Source organism: Plecotus auritus, assembly GCF_963455305.1.
Source record: "Plecotus auritus genome assembly, chromosome: 4".
Lineage (NCBI taxonomy): Eukaryota > Metazoa > Chordata > Mammalia > Chiroptera > Vespertilionidae > Plecotus > Plecotus auritus.
In genome coordinates, this window is record NC_137775.1 from 112,988,229 (window position 1) to 113,006,967 (window position 18,739).

The 18,739-nt window shown below is 36.4% G+C and overlaps 1 protein-coding gene across 2 annotated transcripts in view; it reads left to right on the plus strand.

Annotated features, from left to right (window-relative positions):
• FOXP2 (forkhead box P2) overlaps positions 1-18,739 on the plus strand; it is a 751,705-nt gene that overhangs the window by 256,589 nt on the left and 476,377 nt on the right. The window contains exon 2 of one of the 2 annotated variants that reach the window (XM_080666071.1): positions 4,290-4,380. The gene's annotated coding sequence lies outside the window, so the exon portion shown is untranslated. Of the gene's footprint in view, positions 1-4,289; positions 4,381-18,739 lie in introns of those variants that run through there. The other variant, XM_080666068.1, reaches the window with a different exon arrangement.

An 18,739-nucleotide genomic window follows, 5' to 3' on the forward strand; every position in this document is an offset into this window, starting at 1 on the left:
TGATGGCTTAGGCCCACTTATGGAGCAGGCCTAATCCACAGTCTGGCCTCCCTCTGCGGGCGGCGACTGGGCAGGCCATTCAGGAGACAGTGCTGGCCAGCAACTGGCTGGCCCCGCCCCCCTCCACCGCCCCTCTGCAGCAGCTGGTCACCTCCATCCCCCCCCCCCCAATCTATGTCCCCTCCCTCTGCCTGCTAGCACACACCTTGGCTGGCCTGGCACTGCCTGCTCACTAACCCCACCCTCCGCTGACCAGTCATTCCACCATTCAGTTGATTTGCATATTACACTTTTATTACATAGGATAGCTCTTCTGGCTTCTCCTTCTGAGAAACTGTCTTTTCAGGTTTTTTGCTCACTTTTCTATTAGCTTCTTCTTAGTATATATTCTAATAACAACTGCTTATTGGTTTTAGGTATTTCCTCAGTTTGTCTATGAAATTTATTTATGCCTGTTCTTCACTGAAAAATTCTTATTTTATGAAGCCACATTCATCAATTTTATGCTTTATTATTTATACTTTTAAAGTCTTGTTTCAGAATCATTTTTTTTACTTTTAAAAATAGCCACCTAATTTTTTTTTAAATTAGCTTTGAAAATATAACTCTCATGTTGTCCCAAATCTCCCTTAGACTCTCCTCCTGCTTTTTAGTTTTTTTTTTCCATTTGCTGCTCTGAATAGGGATTTTTTTTACTACCTAGTTTTCTAATTTGGTCCTCAGTTTCTTCTAGTCTTCTATTAAATCCTTCTAGAGTCTTATTTACTTCAGCTATGTCATTAATCATTTCCAATGAATTCTTATTTATTGTTTATTTTTATTCTTTTCATGTTGTTGTAGCTCTCATTAAGTCCCTTATAAATCTCATTAAGTTGCTTGTAGTTCTCGCTGAGTTGTTTGAGCTCCCTTATTACCATTACTTTGAATTCTTTACCTGATAAATTGCTTGTCTCCATTTCATTTTCTGGTGTTTCCTCCTTTTCTTTCATTTGGGGTTGTTTCTTTGTCTCCCCATTTTTCTGTCCTTTTATATGTGTTTTTATGTATCAGATCAAACTGCTATGCCTCCCAGACTTTATAGGGTAGTCTTATGTAGTAGGTGCTTTGTGGGACCCAGTGGTGCAATCTCTTATATCTCCTGAGCTGGGTGCTCTAGGAAATCTCCTTGCTTGGATTCTCCTGTTGTAGTTTTGTCTTGAATGTCATTGTCCCATTCATGGATGGAATCTCCTCTTAGGCTGGCTGACCATGTGGCTCACCCTCGACCACATCACAGGAACTACTGTGGAGATGCTGACAGAACAGAACAAAATACAACACAACTAAACATAAAACAAAAGAAACAAACCAAACAATACATAGACTCTTACAGCAACAACAAAATGAACCATCAGAGAAGAGAGAATTAGGAAAGAGGAAAGAGAGCAAGAATGATAGAAGACAAGTAAGAAAGAAAAATACAAGGAGAAAAGTAACAAAACAGACAAAAGAAATCACAAACAAAAAAGCAGGGAGGAGAAAAAGGAATATGTGTGGGCAGAGCTGAAATAAAGGAAATAAGAAAAAAGAATTAGGGGAATAAGGAAAAGAAAACTGTTTAAAATAAAGGAGGAAGAAAAAATTTTGAAAAGGATAATAGAAAGTAGATAGACGCAAAATAAGAAAAAGAAAAAAAAGATGAGAAAGCAGTAGAAAAATAAAAGAGAGAGGGGAAAAATGAGTAGGAAAAGAGAAGAGGAAAATTAGATATAGGAATGAAATTATAGAAACTAGAATAATAAAAAATCAATAAAGCAGATAGATACAGAAGATAAATAAAAAAGGGGGGAAAAGAAAGGAGAGAGCAAAGATAAAAAAGAGAGAAAAAAAGTGAAGGGGTGTTCTACTTTAAAACTCTTTAATCTCATTGGAATTAAATTTGTATAAGAAGCTAGTTTTATTTTTTGTCATATTCCAAGACAATTGTTCTTTCTCCACACAATGAGTCAACGCCAACCTTTTCTTTTACTTTGTGATATTTCCCTTACTATATATAACTCATTGATATGTGGATTTATCTCTGATGTCTATATTCCTGCACCCACACTGGCAACCTAATAGTTGGAATAGTCGATTCCTTTTCTTTACACTTTATATTTTAATTTTATTTTGATACTGGAGGCCCGGTGCATGAATTTGTGCACCAGTGGTGTCCCTTGGCCTGGCCTGTGGGATTGGGCTGAAACTGGCTCTCTGACATTCCCCAAGGGGTCCTGGATTGCAAGAGGGTGCAGGCCAGGCTGAGGGACCCCACCAGAGCACGATCGAGGCCAGGGAAGGATGCGGGAGATTGGCCAGCCAAGGAGGAACGCGGGAGGGCTCCAGGGCATCTCCAGCCCTTCTCACTCAGTCCCAATTGGCTGGACCCCAGCAGCAAGCTAACCTACTGGTCGGAGTGTCTGCCCCCTGTTTGTCAGTGCACGTCATAGCAAGTGGTTGAGCGGCCTTAGCATATCATTAGCATATTATGCTTTGATTGGTAGAAAGGATGATCAGACAACTGGACACTTAGCATATTAGACTTTTATTACATAAGATAAATGTACCTTTTATAGCATATGCTTTTAAAACTGATTTTGTGATTATTTTTAGACATAAAATTTATAGAATAATTAGGAAAAACTTAGGAAAATTATATGCATGAATATGGGAATAATTTAGGAAAATTTATATCCAGGAATATAGGAAAAGAAAAATAAGCCATATTGAGTTGGGAAATAATTTAGACTGCTACATTTTAATATGATCTCTGTTTCTTTTGGTTTTATATAGCAGGCAGGAAATAATTATGGACAATAATTAACACAAAGGAAGTTAATAGTGGAGCCTGCTCATGTGCAAAATTTTATTTGTTGAGTGTAGTAGTTAGGTATTTATGAATAAATTACCATGATTTCTGACAACATCCAAAAAAAAATCTACCTAAATCGTGTTTTTAAAAAAAGATAAATATGACTACAGAAGCACTAGACAAAGAATGCTACAATGTAATGGAATTTGAATTACCGTAATTTCTGTGTTTGAATTACCTTAATACTATGATTAACAAAAATAATGGTTTTAAGTTATGCTTTGTGGGATATTTAAGGCTTTTTGGAATACCCCCAAAGTATCTGGGGAAATAATAGTAGTGAGACTGAGTATTTGGGTTTCAAATTCAACCATTATGCTTGATTTTTATCTGTTTAAATAGTCTACCCTTCAGTAAGATTTTATTGGAAGAAAGGAGTTTTAGTCAAAAATGTTTGGAAACCATTTAAATAAAATTAGTGAAATGTCTAAATGTTAAACAAAGATGCCATATGATGACATTCACCTTTTTAATGCCTATGGAAGATATTGCTAATTGAACACAGTATTCTTTCCTGCTGCAGATTCAGATTTAGTCTCCATACTGCTTTCCATATGGTCACTTCCAATAAATCACTATGGGTGTGTGAGTCAAAACCCATTTACATCAATACACGACTAACTCCTATAATTTTATTGGACCTTCAGAACATTTATTTTAGCCTAAGAAAGGTATGAGTTGAATCATTCAGTTTAAAGAAGGAAGATGCAGGGAAAGAGAGTTGTTAAATAGGAAATGGATCTGGAAAATATAAATTCAAATAAGTATTAAGGTGATAATGCTTACATTTTGATTATAAAGTAAAAATGCTCACTACCAATTTGTTAATTGTGAAAGGCCTACAAAGCTCATTAAGTATGGGTTTAAAAGGCAATTGAAATCAATCATGTTTTCAGTTGATAAACTTGAGACATAAATAATTTCATTATATACATTAAAATTTTTTTAAATTAAATTTATTGAGATGACATTGGTTAATAAGATCATACACTTTTCATGTGTACATTTCTGTGACACATGATCTGTATGTTGCATTGTATGCCCTCCACCCAAAGTCAAATCATCTTCTGTCATCATACATTTAAAATTTATCACCAAAAATTCAAATTTTCCAAATCAATGTAAGAGTAGGAAATAAAATCTGCATCTCTTGGAAATGCATCTCATGTTGTCTCCATGGTCCTTAGTTTGTACCAAACAATGGATTTAAACTTCTCCAAATTAAAATGTACAAAAGCATTTCATACATGCTTGAAGATTCACAAAGTAATGAATGCATTAACAATTATCTTTATTTGAGGTTGACTATGTTTTATGTTCTATGAAGTCATTGAACTAATTATGACATAAATTAAATTTAATTTTCAAAGCAGTAACAATTATTTGTCTCTGTTAACAGGGCTATTCTAATGTGATGCTGGGATTGGATTTACATAGGATAGCATAACAAGGTTGACCTAAAAGTCTTGTAGAAGATCTGGACAAAATAGGTAAGTATTTTTTTGGTAATAATTCTCTTTTGTTCATTGTGTTGAATTCTGTTTTTTTTTTTCTAATTTGTTTTATTCTTTAATTTTTTTGGTTAAGTACCCAAAGGTTTCAAAAAGTTATCAGTGAACGATGTCAAGTATGATAATAGGAATATTTACCACTGTGTCTTTTCTTGGGCTTCCCATTTCACTCCTCATTGTGCTCTCTCTTACTATTAAACTTAGTCTCACTGTTTTTAAAAATCAACATAAATTGATGCAGAATGTGAATTTGGTTTTGAAATAATTAGGCAAGAAAAGTACTTGGAGCATTTTCTGTCACCATTATGCTGGCCTTTTATTCAGATGCTTTTAGTGTTATTTTATTAAGATTTGGTTGATATTGAGGCTTTGAGGGCATCTGGAAATGTCCAAAAATAAAGTGATTAGCAAACTTGAAATATATTTTTTTGAGGGGTTGATTTTTCTTATGAACTTTTTGAGACCCAGCCAGTCATTCTTTAGAAAGGATTTGTTGTCCAGGCTGGTGTGGCTCAGTTGATTGAGCATTGTCCCATGTACCTAGGCGTCACTGGTTTGATTCCTGGTTGTGGGCTTGATCCCCAGTAGGGGGTGTGCAGGAGGCAACCAATGGATGGTTCTTTCTCATTGATGTTTCTCTCTCTCTCTCTCCCTTCTTCTCTAAAAAAAAAAGTATTTTTTTATAAAAAAAGGATTTTTATTTTTTTAAAATTAAATTTATTGGGGTGAAAATGGTTAAGATTATATAGGTTTCAAGTATACAATTCTATGATACATGATCTGTATATTTCATTGTGTGTCCACTACCCAAAGTCAAATATTTTTCTGTCACTATATATATATATATTTGACCACCTTTATCCTTTACTACTCCTCCCACACCCCATCCCTCTGGTAACAAACATAATGTTATCTGTGTCTATGAGTTCTTCTTGGTTTATTTGTTGTTTTCTTTTTAATGTTGCACATTTTTAAATCTAATGGCAGTTTTCCTTGCTATCTATATCAAGTTAGAGAACTTTAAATCCATTGATTGGCCCAAAGCAAGGACCACAAAGACAGTGTGTGATGCATTTCCAAGAGATGCAGATTTTATTTCCCATTATTACTTAATATATAATGTTTCTATAATATTAGTTTTTTAGTGTCATTGTTGAACTGTGGTATCAATCAAGCAGTATGTCATAGGTGGCCATATATGTAATAACATAATTATAAAAAGAAAACAAAAATAATTTTGGGTGAGGAGTTTATATCACTTATCTTCACAGATTTTACTTCTCAAAAGAAGGAAACCATGCTGCCGTGGCTTCTTCAGAATTTTTTTTTTTTCTTGTCCCTCCTACTCCACTCCACCTGAGGCTCTTTATCAAGGAGTTTTACCACCTGTATAAGACTGTCCTCATGATCGTCACTGTTCTGCCTACATTGTTCCACCCTTTTCTAAAATTTCCGTCTCTTCCCTGAAAGATTTTTTATCAATGAGCTAGAATTATACAGTCAAATATTTCTCAAGTAGTTTACCTATTAATTTGCCTGTGTACTTTTTCCTGTTTTGTACTAACTTTATTATTTTTCCAAATATGCAAACAAATCGATTCCATATTAATTTAAGTTTTTAGAGCATGTTGGCATCTTTTTACTTCATTTTATTCTTTTATTTAAACTCAATTTTATTCTGGCATTGCTTATGGTGTAAGGCTGACATTATTACCCTTTGTTTAGTATGTGCTTCCATCTGTTTACATCTTCCTCTATCTCTTTTTTCAGTGTCCTGTAGTTTCCCGCATATAGGTCTTTTACCTCTTTGGTTAGGTTTATTCCTAAGTATCTTAATTTTTTTGGTGCGATGGTAAATGGGATTGCTTTTTTAGTCTCTCTTTCTGTAAGTTCACTATTGGTGTATAGAAATGCCATAGATTTCTTGGTGTTAATTTTGTATCCTGCTACATTGCCTAATTCATTTATTAAGTCTGTTAGTTTTTTGATGGAGTCTTTCGGGTTTTTTATGTACAATATCATGTCATCTGCAAATAAGGACAGCTTTACTTCTTCTTTTCCAATTTGGATGCCTTTTATTTCTTCTTCTTGTCTAATTGCAATGGCTAATACATCCAGTACTATGTCGAACAGGAGTGGTGAAAGCGGGCATCCCTGTCTTGTTCCTGTTCTTAGGGGAAATGGTTTTAGTTTTTGCCCATTGAGTATGATGTTAGCTGTGGGTTTATCATATATAGCTTTTATTATGTTGAGGTATGATCCTTCTATTCCCACCTTGTTGAGAGTTTTTATCAAGAAAGGGTGTTGGATTTTGTCAAATGCTTTTTCTGCATCAATTGAAATGACTATGTGATTTTTATCTCTCAATTTGTTTATGTGATGTATCACATTTATTGATTTGCGGATATTGTACCATCCTTGCATTCCTGGGATAAACCCTACTTGGTCATGGTGTATGATCTTTCTGATGTACTGCTGGATCTGATTTGCTAGAATTTTGTTGAAGATTTTGGCATCTATGTTCATGAGGAATATTGGCCTGTAATTCTCCTTCATTGTGTTGTCTTTATCTGGTTTTGGTATTAGGGTGATGCTGGCTTCATAGAATGAGCTTGGAAGTGTTCCTTCCTCTTGAAGTTTTTGGAATAGTCTGAGGAGGATAGGTTTTAGTTCTTCCTTGAATGTTTGGTAAAACTCCCCTGTGAAGCCGTCTGGCCCCGGGCTTTTGTTTGCTGGAAGCTTTTTGATGACTGCTTCAATTTCTTCCATAGTTACTGGCATATTGAGCTGTTTAAATTCTTCCTGATTGAGTTTTGGAAGGTTATATTTTTCTAGGAATATGTCCATTTCCTCCAGGTTGTCCAGCTTGTTGGAATAGAGTTGTTCGTAGTATTTTTTAACAATCCTTTGTATTTCGGCGGGATCTGTTGTTATTTCACCTCTTTCATTTCTGATTTTGTTTATTTGGGTCCTCTCTCTTTGCTTCTTGGTGAGCCTGGCTAGAGGTTCATCAATCTTGTTTATCCTTTCAAAGAACCAGCTCTTGGTTTTGTTGAACTTTTGTATTGTTTCTTTGGTCTCTATGCCGTTTATCTCTCCTCTGATCTTTATTATTTCCTTCCTTCTGCTTACACTGGGCTTTTCTTGTTGCTCTTTTTCTAACTCTTTGAGTTGTAGGGTTAGGTAATTTATTACCATTGTTTCTTGTTTTTTGCAGTAGGCTTGCAGAGCTATGAACTTCCCTCTCAAGACTGCTTTCGCTGTGTCCCATAGATTTTTGATTGTAGTGTTTTCATTGTCATTTGTTGCCATGATGTTTTTTATTTCTTCCTTGATCTCTCTGGTAACCCAAGCATTGTTTAATAGCATGCTGTTTAGTCTCCATGTGTTTGATTTCTTTGGGTTGTTTTTATTGTAGTTGATTTCCAGTTTTATGCCACTGTGGTCTGAGAAGATGCTTAATATGATTTCTATCTTCTTGAATTTGAAGAGACTTTGCCTATGTCCCAACATATGGTCTATCTTTGAAAATGACCCATGGTATGTGGAGAGATTAAAAGATAGAAAATTTAAATGATTTTGGAAAAGTATAACTTGTTATGATTTTATAACTAATACTAAACATTAGGTATTATTAGAAACCATGTATGCTAACGCTTAATCTTTTTCTTCTAAGTTAAGTACATAATTTATGCTTACTATAGACAATGGTTACATGATATATTCTATCTTTGTGAGGTCTTTTACTATTTAAATTTTCATTTTTGGAGTAATAGGACATTTGCTTTAATAATAGCGGGGAGCGGGGGCATTAAATTTATTAGCTGGAGTTACCTGACAATGAACATCATGGAACTTTGAAAGAAAAAATTTAAGAAAATAAATTATTTTTATAAAATAAAGACACTTCTTTCCAAAAGGGAACATAATTATGTTGGAAGTTAGTCCTCAAAACTGCTTCTGGAAATTGCTAATTAGACTTTTTCTAGTCAGATGCTTATAATAGCAGTTTTTAAATATTTTTAATGAAGACCAACCACATATAGGTGTAAATACTGTATATGCATAAGGCCAATGGTTCATCTTAATAGAAAAGTGCATTCTGAAAAAGTCCTTTTTTCTTGGAAATATATAGAATTATGAACCCTAGAACTGGAGGTATTATGATAAGAAAAGAATAAAATTATGTTTAGAAGCAAAGACTTGGGAGTCAGGTAGACAAGGGTTTGCATTCTTGCAGTCAGTTGTTAGTTTTTATTTAATAAACTTTGGTTAATTTCCTAAAAAAATGCACCTCAGTTTTCAAACAGTAGAATGAGGGACAGATGTAACTGTTTGGATTGTTATAAGAAGTTAGCACTTGATACATAGCTATTTTCAACAAATATTAGTCTTCTTCTTCCCTGTCTACGCCTCTGTTTTCTTACCCCAAAATCCCTAAAGGGAATACTAGGTGGGATCTTCCTATTTTCCAACAATTTGTTTTGTATTATCCTCATTTTATCTCTCAGAGAAGGTACATAACCTGCCCTAGATTATACTTCTGAAATGTGAGCTAAAATGTTTCATAAAACACAACTAAGAATGTGTATATAGGTAAACGAGTAGTTGGGTGAGTGTGTGTGTGTTTTACTGCATAATATTTGCAATTTTTTGTTTCCATTGTAAGAGTATTAAATCAAATAAAATATTCATTTTAGTTAGGGAGTAGGAAAAAACTTCATTCACATACTTATAAAAACTTAAGTTTCATAACTAATTTATTAAAAATTAGGCATCATACATGATATAATATTCGCTCTAATTTTTAAGTTACTGTAAAGTAAATGAACTATATAGAAAGCTGTTTGGCTGAGGGGGACTGGGTCAGCAATTCAAATACATGGTGTGCTGACATTCTTGGGAAAAAGCAGAGTAAACAAGACTGCAAAGAAAGAGGCTCTGGTGTATAGCTTTGAGAATGCCAGCTTGAAAATCAGTTTGCCTAGGATTGAGTTATGGTTGCAAAACAAAGCTACCATATATGTGAAACTTTGAACAAATAATTTCCACTCTCTAATCCTTAATTTCTGAATCTAGAAAATAGATCTGATAGTATCCACTATACAGAGCTGATCTGAGAACTAAATGTGTGAATACACATACAGAGCATAGTAAGCATTTAAAAAAAGTTTGTTGTTGTTTTGTTCCCTATTATATTAGTTTCAAAGGTTGACTATTATACAGGCCACCAGGCAAATATCCTCTATAACAGTGGTTCTCAACCTTCCTAATGCCGCAACCCTTTAATACAGTTCTTCATGTTGTGGTGACTCCCAACCATAAAATTATTTTCTTTGCTACTTCATAACTGTAATTTTGCTACTGTTATGAATCGTAATGTAAATATCTGTGTTTTCCGATGGTCTTAGACGACCCCTGTGAAAGGGTCGTTCGACCCCCAAAGGGGTCGCGACCCACAGGTTGAGAACCGCTGCTCTATAACATTCTACTTTGGTCCAATAAATGGAAAAGTGAGTTGATTCTGTAAATGTGCTTGTTCTCTGTGTTTTGGTTAGGAAATGTATTAGTTTTCTACTGCTATGAAACATATTTAAAAGCTTAAAACAAGATATGTTATTATCTCACAGTTTCCACAGGTCAGGAGAAAAGGCAGGGCTTAGCTCAGGGTCTCACAAGACTGTAATTAAAATATGGACTAGACTGCATTTTTGTTCGAAGAGCAGTGTCCTCTTCCCAATTCACTGGATTTGGGCAGAATTTAGTTCATTGTAATTGTAGGATTGCAAACCTCAGTTCCTAGAGGCTCCATGTTTCCCATCCAAGTGGCCCTCTTCATATGCAGTTCATATCATAGCAACTTGCTTCTTTACCACCAGCCGAAGAGTCTCTATGTTATGCTTGTTATGCTAGCAAGATAGAGCCATGTATGTATGTAATGCATGTAGGTATGTAGGTATATATGTGTGTGCATGTATATAGAATGTGGATATGTGTATTAACATAATCATTGAAGTGACATCTCATAACATTTTTCATATTCTATTGATTAGAAGCAAGTCATAGTCCTGCCCACAAAGAATGGGAGGGCATGAGTACTGGGGCACCTAGAGTCTGTCTGCCACACCACTTTAAATTTCTTGATTTAAAATTCATATAACATATTATTTTAGAATTTTAAATTATTTAGTATTTGATTAAAAGGAATATTGCCACAAATTATAAAATTTTATTCCCTGTTAGGCTTTTAGTATAACTCCCAATAGGCCATTTTTCTCTTCCTAATATACATCCATTATTTCAAGCTGGCTTACCACCAGACTAAAGACAACCAAACTGATGTTTAATACTCTCCAGAACCAGACAATCCTAAATATCCAACCCCTTTTCCCCATTATTCTGATATGTACACCTTGAGCTACATGTCTACATCTTTGCCAATGCGCATCCTATTGTTTCTCTTTTTCCATCTCTTTGAAGCACATTTACATTTTTAACACTTCCATTTCATTTTTCCTGTTTCTTTCCTCCTTTGTACCTAGCCTGGGATTTTAATGCATAGTCTCATATCTATATTATGTGTATCCTTTCAAGTAATAGTATCTTAAGAAATATTCACTAGATTAAAAAATACCTCCTTGATTTAGAACAGTGGTCAGTTTGAGAGTCATACTCAGTTTAAGAATCATATTTCTAAGGACGTTCTTCATAAATTATACACTCTTATATTGACTCAGTAATCTGAAGTGCTCCTCAAAAAACCCTTAATTACCTTTAAGAATTCATTACCATTTACACATTTAGAATTGATTGCACATGAGAAAAACATGACTAATTGGGGTCCAGAAGGTGGGTTGTGGTAGGCAGCCTTTAAAGGTACTTAATGTCTCATTGTTTTTATACCATTGTTTTTCCTCCGTCAGTATTTATCAGAGTTAGTCTATGTGGCCTATAGAATGTGGAACAAGTGATGGTATGTTATAGAAGATTTCAAGACATCTGTTTTTTCTCTCGTGTTTCCCTTCTTCCTCCTCCCACTCTCCCTCTCCTCTCCTCTCTCTGTCTTATGACTTGTTATGGGGGAGGCTTGCTGCCATGTGGTGAGAACTAAGCCCTCTGACTGACAAGGAGGGACTGGCAATAATCTGCAGCTTCCTTAAAAACCCTAAGCTTAAACCATCCAGCAGAACCACTCTCTGGTTCATGATCCTCAGAAACTGTGTGAGATAATAAATATTTTTGTTCTAAACTGCTGAGTTTGCATGTAATTTGTTATGTGGTGATAGATAATTAATACATTATATAATACTAGAGGCCCAGTGCATGAAATTCATGCATGGGTGGGGTCCTTAGGCCTGGCAGGCAATCAGGGCCAATCTGGGCCTAAAGGCCCTGGTGGGGTCAGGGGAGGAGGTGACTGTTGCTGGGCCGGGTGTGGAAAGAATAGACGCCAGATGCCGACGCTGCCCTCAACACCCCAGCACACTGCGGTTCCCTGCCTCCTCGCCTCCTCCTTTCTTCGGTGCAGCACCCCGCCACCGGGGGGCCTGCTGGCTGGGAGAGGGATGGAGAGGGAGGCCAGGGGAAGTTTTGATCCCCAGTTTGGAACTTGCAGGAGGCAGCCAATCAATGATTCTCTATCATCATTGATGTTTCTATCTCTATTTTCCTCTACAAAATCAATCAAATGTATATTTTTAAAATGCAAGGTTTTTAGAGGAAGAAAGGTAGGGCAAGGGAGCTATTGACAGGGGGCATTTGAGATCTTGCTCACATTTCAAGTAGGATAACATAAGGTGGTCCTCAGGGGGTGACAGGTGAGGAGTGGCAGTGGTGGAGCAGGGCACTGCGGGCTGAGAAATGGGCTGTAATGACTGGGAATGTCTGTGACAGTGACATTGAGCGTGTGTTGGGGACATCGCTGGGATCATTCATCTCCAAAAGGTTTTGATTCCGGATGGGAGGAGAAACACAGAGATCAGTGGGCCTTTCTTAGCCTAGGAGGTGAGGCTGGCGGCAGGAGTGGGCTGCTTTGCTTCCCTACAAATGTAAACACACAATGTAACTGCACATGGATGGCAATCAGCCGCCAAGTCAATGCCCAAGAAGCCCTGGTGGCAGTGTCCTGCCACTCTCTGGCTGCGCTATGGCACTATTGGCCAGGGAGGCTGAAGCCAAGCTCCCAAGCACATGTAGTATACGAAAGGGTGGGCAGGAAGCCAGAAGCTGGAAGTTGGAGCTGAGGCTGCCTGGCAGCACTGCACCCTCTATGGAGCTGGATGGGGAGCAGCTGTCGACGCGACCAGCTTTGGAGTTGGAGGGGCTGTGCTTCCTGCACATCACTGGTGAGTCCCCGCAAGCCAGTGGTGTGCCAGCCAGGCAGGGCGGGGCCTGGGAGGCCTTTCCCTCCTGGAGCCATTCTTCCCAGGGTGTTGGCGTTGGGCCGCTTTTTTTTTCCAGTTTATTTTTTTATTGGAAAGCAAGCTCTGGGCTTGCAGTTCCTTGGATTCCTGGGCCATAGCATGGCCTCCAACCCTCTTCCTGGATTGAGCATCTGGCCCCTGGTGGTTAGTGTGCATCATAGCGACTGGTCTACCGGTCATTCTGGTCATTCTGCCATAATGGTCACTGGGCTTTTATTATATATATCATACTCCTAAAGTTATTTCTACAAATTTCATCACTGCCCTTGGCTTTTGTACTGAATATATGGTCTGTAAATAAGTGTAATGGGATAGGCATGTACCTCTATAAGGTAGCAAGCTAAGTGAGTAGAAAATGTGAAATGTTTAGATTTCACTCAGAATACTGATTTTATAGAAAGAAGCCACTTTTAACCTCTTGTCCATTGATCACATAAATGCTGGAGAGTCAAGTTTACTTGGGCCTGAGCAGATGTGGGTTCTGGCCTGGTACTGGTTCTTTTGTAGAAGAGCTGTTTGGAATAGTTAAAAACACTCTTACCTTTACAGAATCTGAACTTGCAGGATATATTTTACTAACCTATCATGCTTGTTTCCTATTGTTTTTCTTTAATGTCTTTACAGAGTTGTAAAGAATGGAGTTACATGAAAGTATCTAGATTCTAGATATATGTACATTTCCAGGGTGTCCCAAAAACATGTAGATATAATTTTACAGCTGATTACTCACCTGATGTTGTTTTCTTTTTGGCCAGACTAAGCTTTGAACAAAGAAATTCATCTTAAAATGCTACCTGATGTTTGAAAATGCAGTTGAAGAACAACACTACCTTTCTAATTATTCAAAATGTCACCCAAAAAATGTATAGACAGCTTAACAGCTGATAACTCAATTTTAACTACTTTTCAGGTTTAACTGATTTGAAATAATGGGTGAAGCCAGACCAAGCTTTGAGCAAAGAAAATTTATCTACTAGACTTTTTTATGGAGATACATAAAAGATAAAGTTTATGGTACAAAACTGGCAACAGTCTATGAATTGAGGGCTTACAAATACCAAACAAAATGATTTTTGAAGTTTGTGATTCCATTGCTTTGCATTATCAGCAGTGCCTGGACCAGAACGGTCATCAGTTTGAAAATAGGCATTGACAAAAACAACTATTCATTTCAGTAGATTCTTTTAAATTTTGAAAATGAACTGTATGTTAATGAGCACTGACTTTATAACCATTCAAAGTGTGTACACATTTTTTGACACATGTGGGGTGCTATGCTTTGAAATGTTGAGTTCACTAGAAAAATAATACATTTGATGGCCAGAAAGGGAAGTTGAGAAGTATGTATCAGCAAATAATAGAGCAACACATTTTTGTTATGAATTCTCATTAAGCCATCATTCCATATTTCACTCCTGTTTATTTACCATGATGATAGAACCTGGGCAAAAATATGGTTTTATATTAAAAAAGAAAAATATGGACCCTTATCCCTATAAAAAAAAGTTTACATTTATAATTTAAAATGTTGGTTTAGAGCGACTCACTAGTAATATTTTTTATACAAGATGGCCAAATATGGATTTTAACTGGCCTGCTTTTCAGTCCAACCGAACATTAAATACATTTTTAATGGTTTTATTTGCTGGGAAGAGCACCATTATGATAATCTGCTTTTCACAGTCCATATCAAGTATGAACCAACATCACTCATTACAAAGTTTGTGCTCTGGGAAATATTTTCATGGCATCTAACAGTATTGCCCCACACTTCTTGGAATTAGTCTTTAATTATATCGTTTTCCAAAATGAGTTATTGCTCCAACTTTCTGATTGTGTTGTGGTTAAAATCTCATCCTCATCCAGCAGCTACATCTAAACTTTCGTACAAATTTGTAAGGAAAGGTTCACTGGAACTACTGTTATATTAGTAATTGTATGAAAACGTTATAGAAGAAATACTATACAGCTTGAAAGTTTCCCCCCCTATATGGAATCTAAAGGGTAAATATGAAACCTTATTTTTAACTGTTGGCAATTCAAGTTTTTACTATTGTCTGCTGGAGAACAGAGAACTATTATTGTAGGTGACATGTAAAGTTAGGTCTAACGCTTTAGCTGTCAGCCTTATTAAGAAGCTCTTTATGGGTTGAACCCAGCACCTAGTATTGTACAAGCCATGCATTTGAGAGCTTGGATAGAGCTTTCTTTCTCTTTACTGTGGTTTTATAGGCCCTGCTCACACTTTCCCTGTTGCTCTGCCTTATCCAACTTTCTAGCTGAAACTCACAGCACAGTAGGTCTAATATAGATTGACACCTTTGCCTGAAGATGGAAACTGTGCCTCAGAGTTGCTAATGCTCACTGAACCAATTAATTGAAAATAAAGTAAATAAAATAAATTTTCATATGAGACCTCTCTGAAATCAAATGGAATAATTTGGCAGGTTTAATCCCATGAGATAGCCAAGGCAGTGAAACAGATGTGAAAACTTATTATATTCAGTATATCAAAATATATATGTTCTTGCTTTGCCCATACAATTAAGTATTAAACATAATTCTCAATTGCCATATTTTTGGTCTTAAATAATGGGTCCTCTGTAAGAAAGTAATATGAATAAAAACTTTTGAGAATACAATAGTGTGATGATTTTTTTCTGTCTTCTGACACTTAAATGCATGGATCAGTAGCCTCAGAGAATGTAATAAATAACACAAATGAGTGGTTTTGCAAAACTGCATTCTAGAATCATAAGGTTGGAAAAAATAACAGTAATCCTGAGCCTAATAAAAGGCACTGGTAATCTTGAGTATTTTATTCGTTAATTAAAAGTATGTGTTTATATGAGAACAGCCTTTTTAGAAATTGTCCTATGACATTTATTTTCTTGAATACAATACTGTTAGGTTTATAAGAAAAACTAGAGGCCCAGTGCACGAAATTCATGCACAAGTAGGGTCCCTTGCGGCTGCCAGCTGGGGCCTTCCTTTCCTGGCTGCCAGTTGAACTCCTGAGGGGGCACTTTGCATATTGGGCTTATATATATACTACAGCCCAGTGCACAAAATTTGTGCTCTCAAGGGGGTGGTTCCTCAGCCTGACTTGTACCCTCTTGCAGTCTGGGAGCCCTTGGGGGGATGTCCGACTGACGGATTAGGCCCGTTCCCCTTGGGGAGGGAGCGGGCCTAAGCCGCCAGTCTGACATCCTTAGCACTGCCGCAGAGGTGGGAGAGGCTCCTGCCATCACCTCTGCGTTCGCCAGCCATGAGCCCGGCTTCTGGCTGAGTGGCGCTCCCCCTGTGGAAGCGCACTGACCACCAGGGAGCAGCTCCTGCATTGAGCATCTGCCCCTGGTGGTCAGTGCGTGTCATGGTTACTGGCCATTCCGCTGTTCTGTTGATTTGCATATTAGCCTTTGATTATATAGGATAAATTATAAAATACATATTCTGTATATATTATAGTCCAAAATAATTTGTGGAAGGAAAAATATAAGTTAGAGTAACTTTATCATCTTGAAACCTATGAAATTATGACAAGAGAATATGATACCATAATAACATATATTGACATATTTAATGTGTGGAAAGTCTGATGAAGATCTCTTATTTGATTGTCCATGCAGGCCAGATTAAATCAGGTTAAAAGTAAATATTATAGAAGAAAAATCAACTAAAGATTTTTGGTAGAAAAGTTTCTGAATTTGCTAATTAAAGACATTCTTTCTCTTCAATGTATAAAGAATTATTTATGTTAATATTTTCTTCTGCAGTTTTTCTTACGGTTTATCCAAATTCAAGATACTTTTTATTTACACTCCTCTTAAATGTGTAGTTTGTTTCTAAAATTTGATAATACATTTTAATTATTTCTCAGGTAATGATTACTTTTAGTTATTTAAATACATTTTAAATTTAATCCATTGAATCATTTTTCTCTTGTCTCTAGGTACCCAATTGTCCACTATTTCTCACAGCTATGAACTATTTATGCCATAATGATTTCAACTAACTTTTGTCATCAATTAGATGCAAAACATACTTACATTCTTATGTAAACAATGAGCCATTCAAAAGAAATTTTTGACATACTTTTTTGCTCTTTTAAGTAGTGTTATCAATCAGGAACAGCTGAGGTTATTAACCACAAATTCAACCCTTTCTCCCCTTTAGGATTCAGTCAGTCTCAGGGTTTAGTGTGTCTTTGACAGCTTGCAAGGCTGGAAAAGAATAAACATGCTTCATGATCTCTTGTGAGTGAACTGAAAGAGAAGTTATCACATTTCAGTTTTCTTCATATAATAAGGCTAAAAGTATAATTAGTTACACAATATTTATTAAATAATAAATATGTGCCCCATGATGTTCCAGTCAATGATGTCTGAAACATGATGGTGGTCACATAACATTATAATGGAACTAAAAAATTCTTATTGCCTAGTAGAGTCACAGCCATCATAATGTCATAGAATAACATATTACTCATGTGTTTCTGGAAATATTAGTATAAAAACTTGCATTGACAGTTGTATAAAGGTGTAGAACATTAAATTATGTACAGGACATAATGATAATGATAATAAGTGACTATGTTACTGGTTCATGTACTTACTATATTATACTTTTACCATTGTTTTAGAGTGTTGTCTTTTTACTTATTAAAATATGTGTGCTATAAAATAGTATCCTGTGCTATGCTAACAGCAGCCTCATAGATCTCCTATTTACCAAGTCTCTTGATTGCATAATTTTCTCTTGAGCTTGATTTAATCTCACATTATGGCTCCTAAGTACACAAAATCCACTACTAATATTGCCAGTAAGAGACTGCATCAAGTGATTGATCTGGAAACAAAATTAAAAGTTATTAAGGACTACAAAGGTGGAAAATCAGTGATGGTTATTGCTGAACTTCACTATAGCTAAGATCTTGAAGACTAGGAACAGAGTGACAGAAGCTGCTAAAAGATCTGCTTCATGGAAGGCAGTGAGACTAACAAAAACTTGACAAGGGCCACATCAGACTTCTACTGACCTGGATTGAAGACAAGACACACAAGTATATCCCTCAAAGCAAGAATTCTTCGTAAACTCTTGGTAAACTGACTGTGGAGGAAAATTACTTAGCAGAGCAAATATTCAATATGGATGAAACCTCCCTATTTTGAAACAGATGTCTAGAAGGACTTTCATCTGTAAGGAGGCCAAGTTAAATCCAGGTTTCAGGGCTTTTAAGGACAAGACAACAGTCTCGCTTGGGGGCAATGTTACAGACTACAGTTGAAATCCAGTGTTCTAGTATAGTGAGAACCCTAGGGTCTTCAAGCATATCAGTAAGCACACACTGCCAGATACTACTGGAGCCATTAGTAGTCACAAGTGACTGAGCTCCTCTTCCAAGATGTCCCCCTGAATTGATATGCCGGTGAAATGGAGAAGTACTGTTGGAGAATAACAAGCCTTATAAGATTTTGCTTAGTGAGATAATGCTCCTGGACATCTCCTTTGTTTATTCCAATATCAAAGGGATATTTCTCCCTCCAAATACTCCTTCTTTGATCAAACAAATGGATCACTAAGTTATAACAGCTTTTAAGACCTACTGCCTGAGGAGGACTTTTTTCCAGACTATTGCTGCAACTGAGGAAGACACTGACACAATTCTGGAAGGATGATTGTATAAGTGACTGCATCAAGAACATTGCTTGGGCTTGGGATGATGTCACAAAGAAGTGACACACGAAGAAGACATCAAAAGGTTCACTTATGACTTCAAAAGATGTGCCAACATTGAGGACATGGCAAAAATCAGCAAGGCTGTGGTTGAAATGGCAAACAAGTTTAACCTGGGTGTTGATGAGGATGGCATACAGGAGCTCCTGGAGTTGGTTCCTAAGGAATTGACTAATACG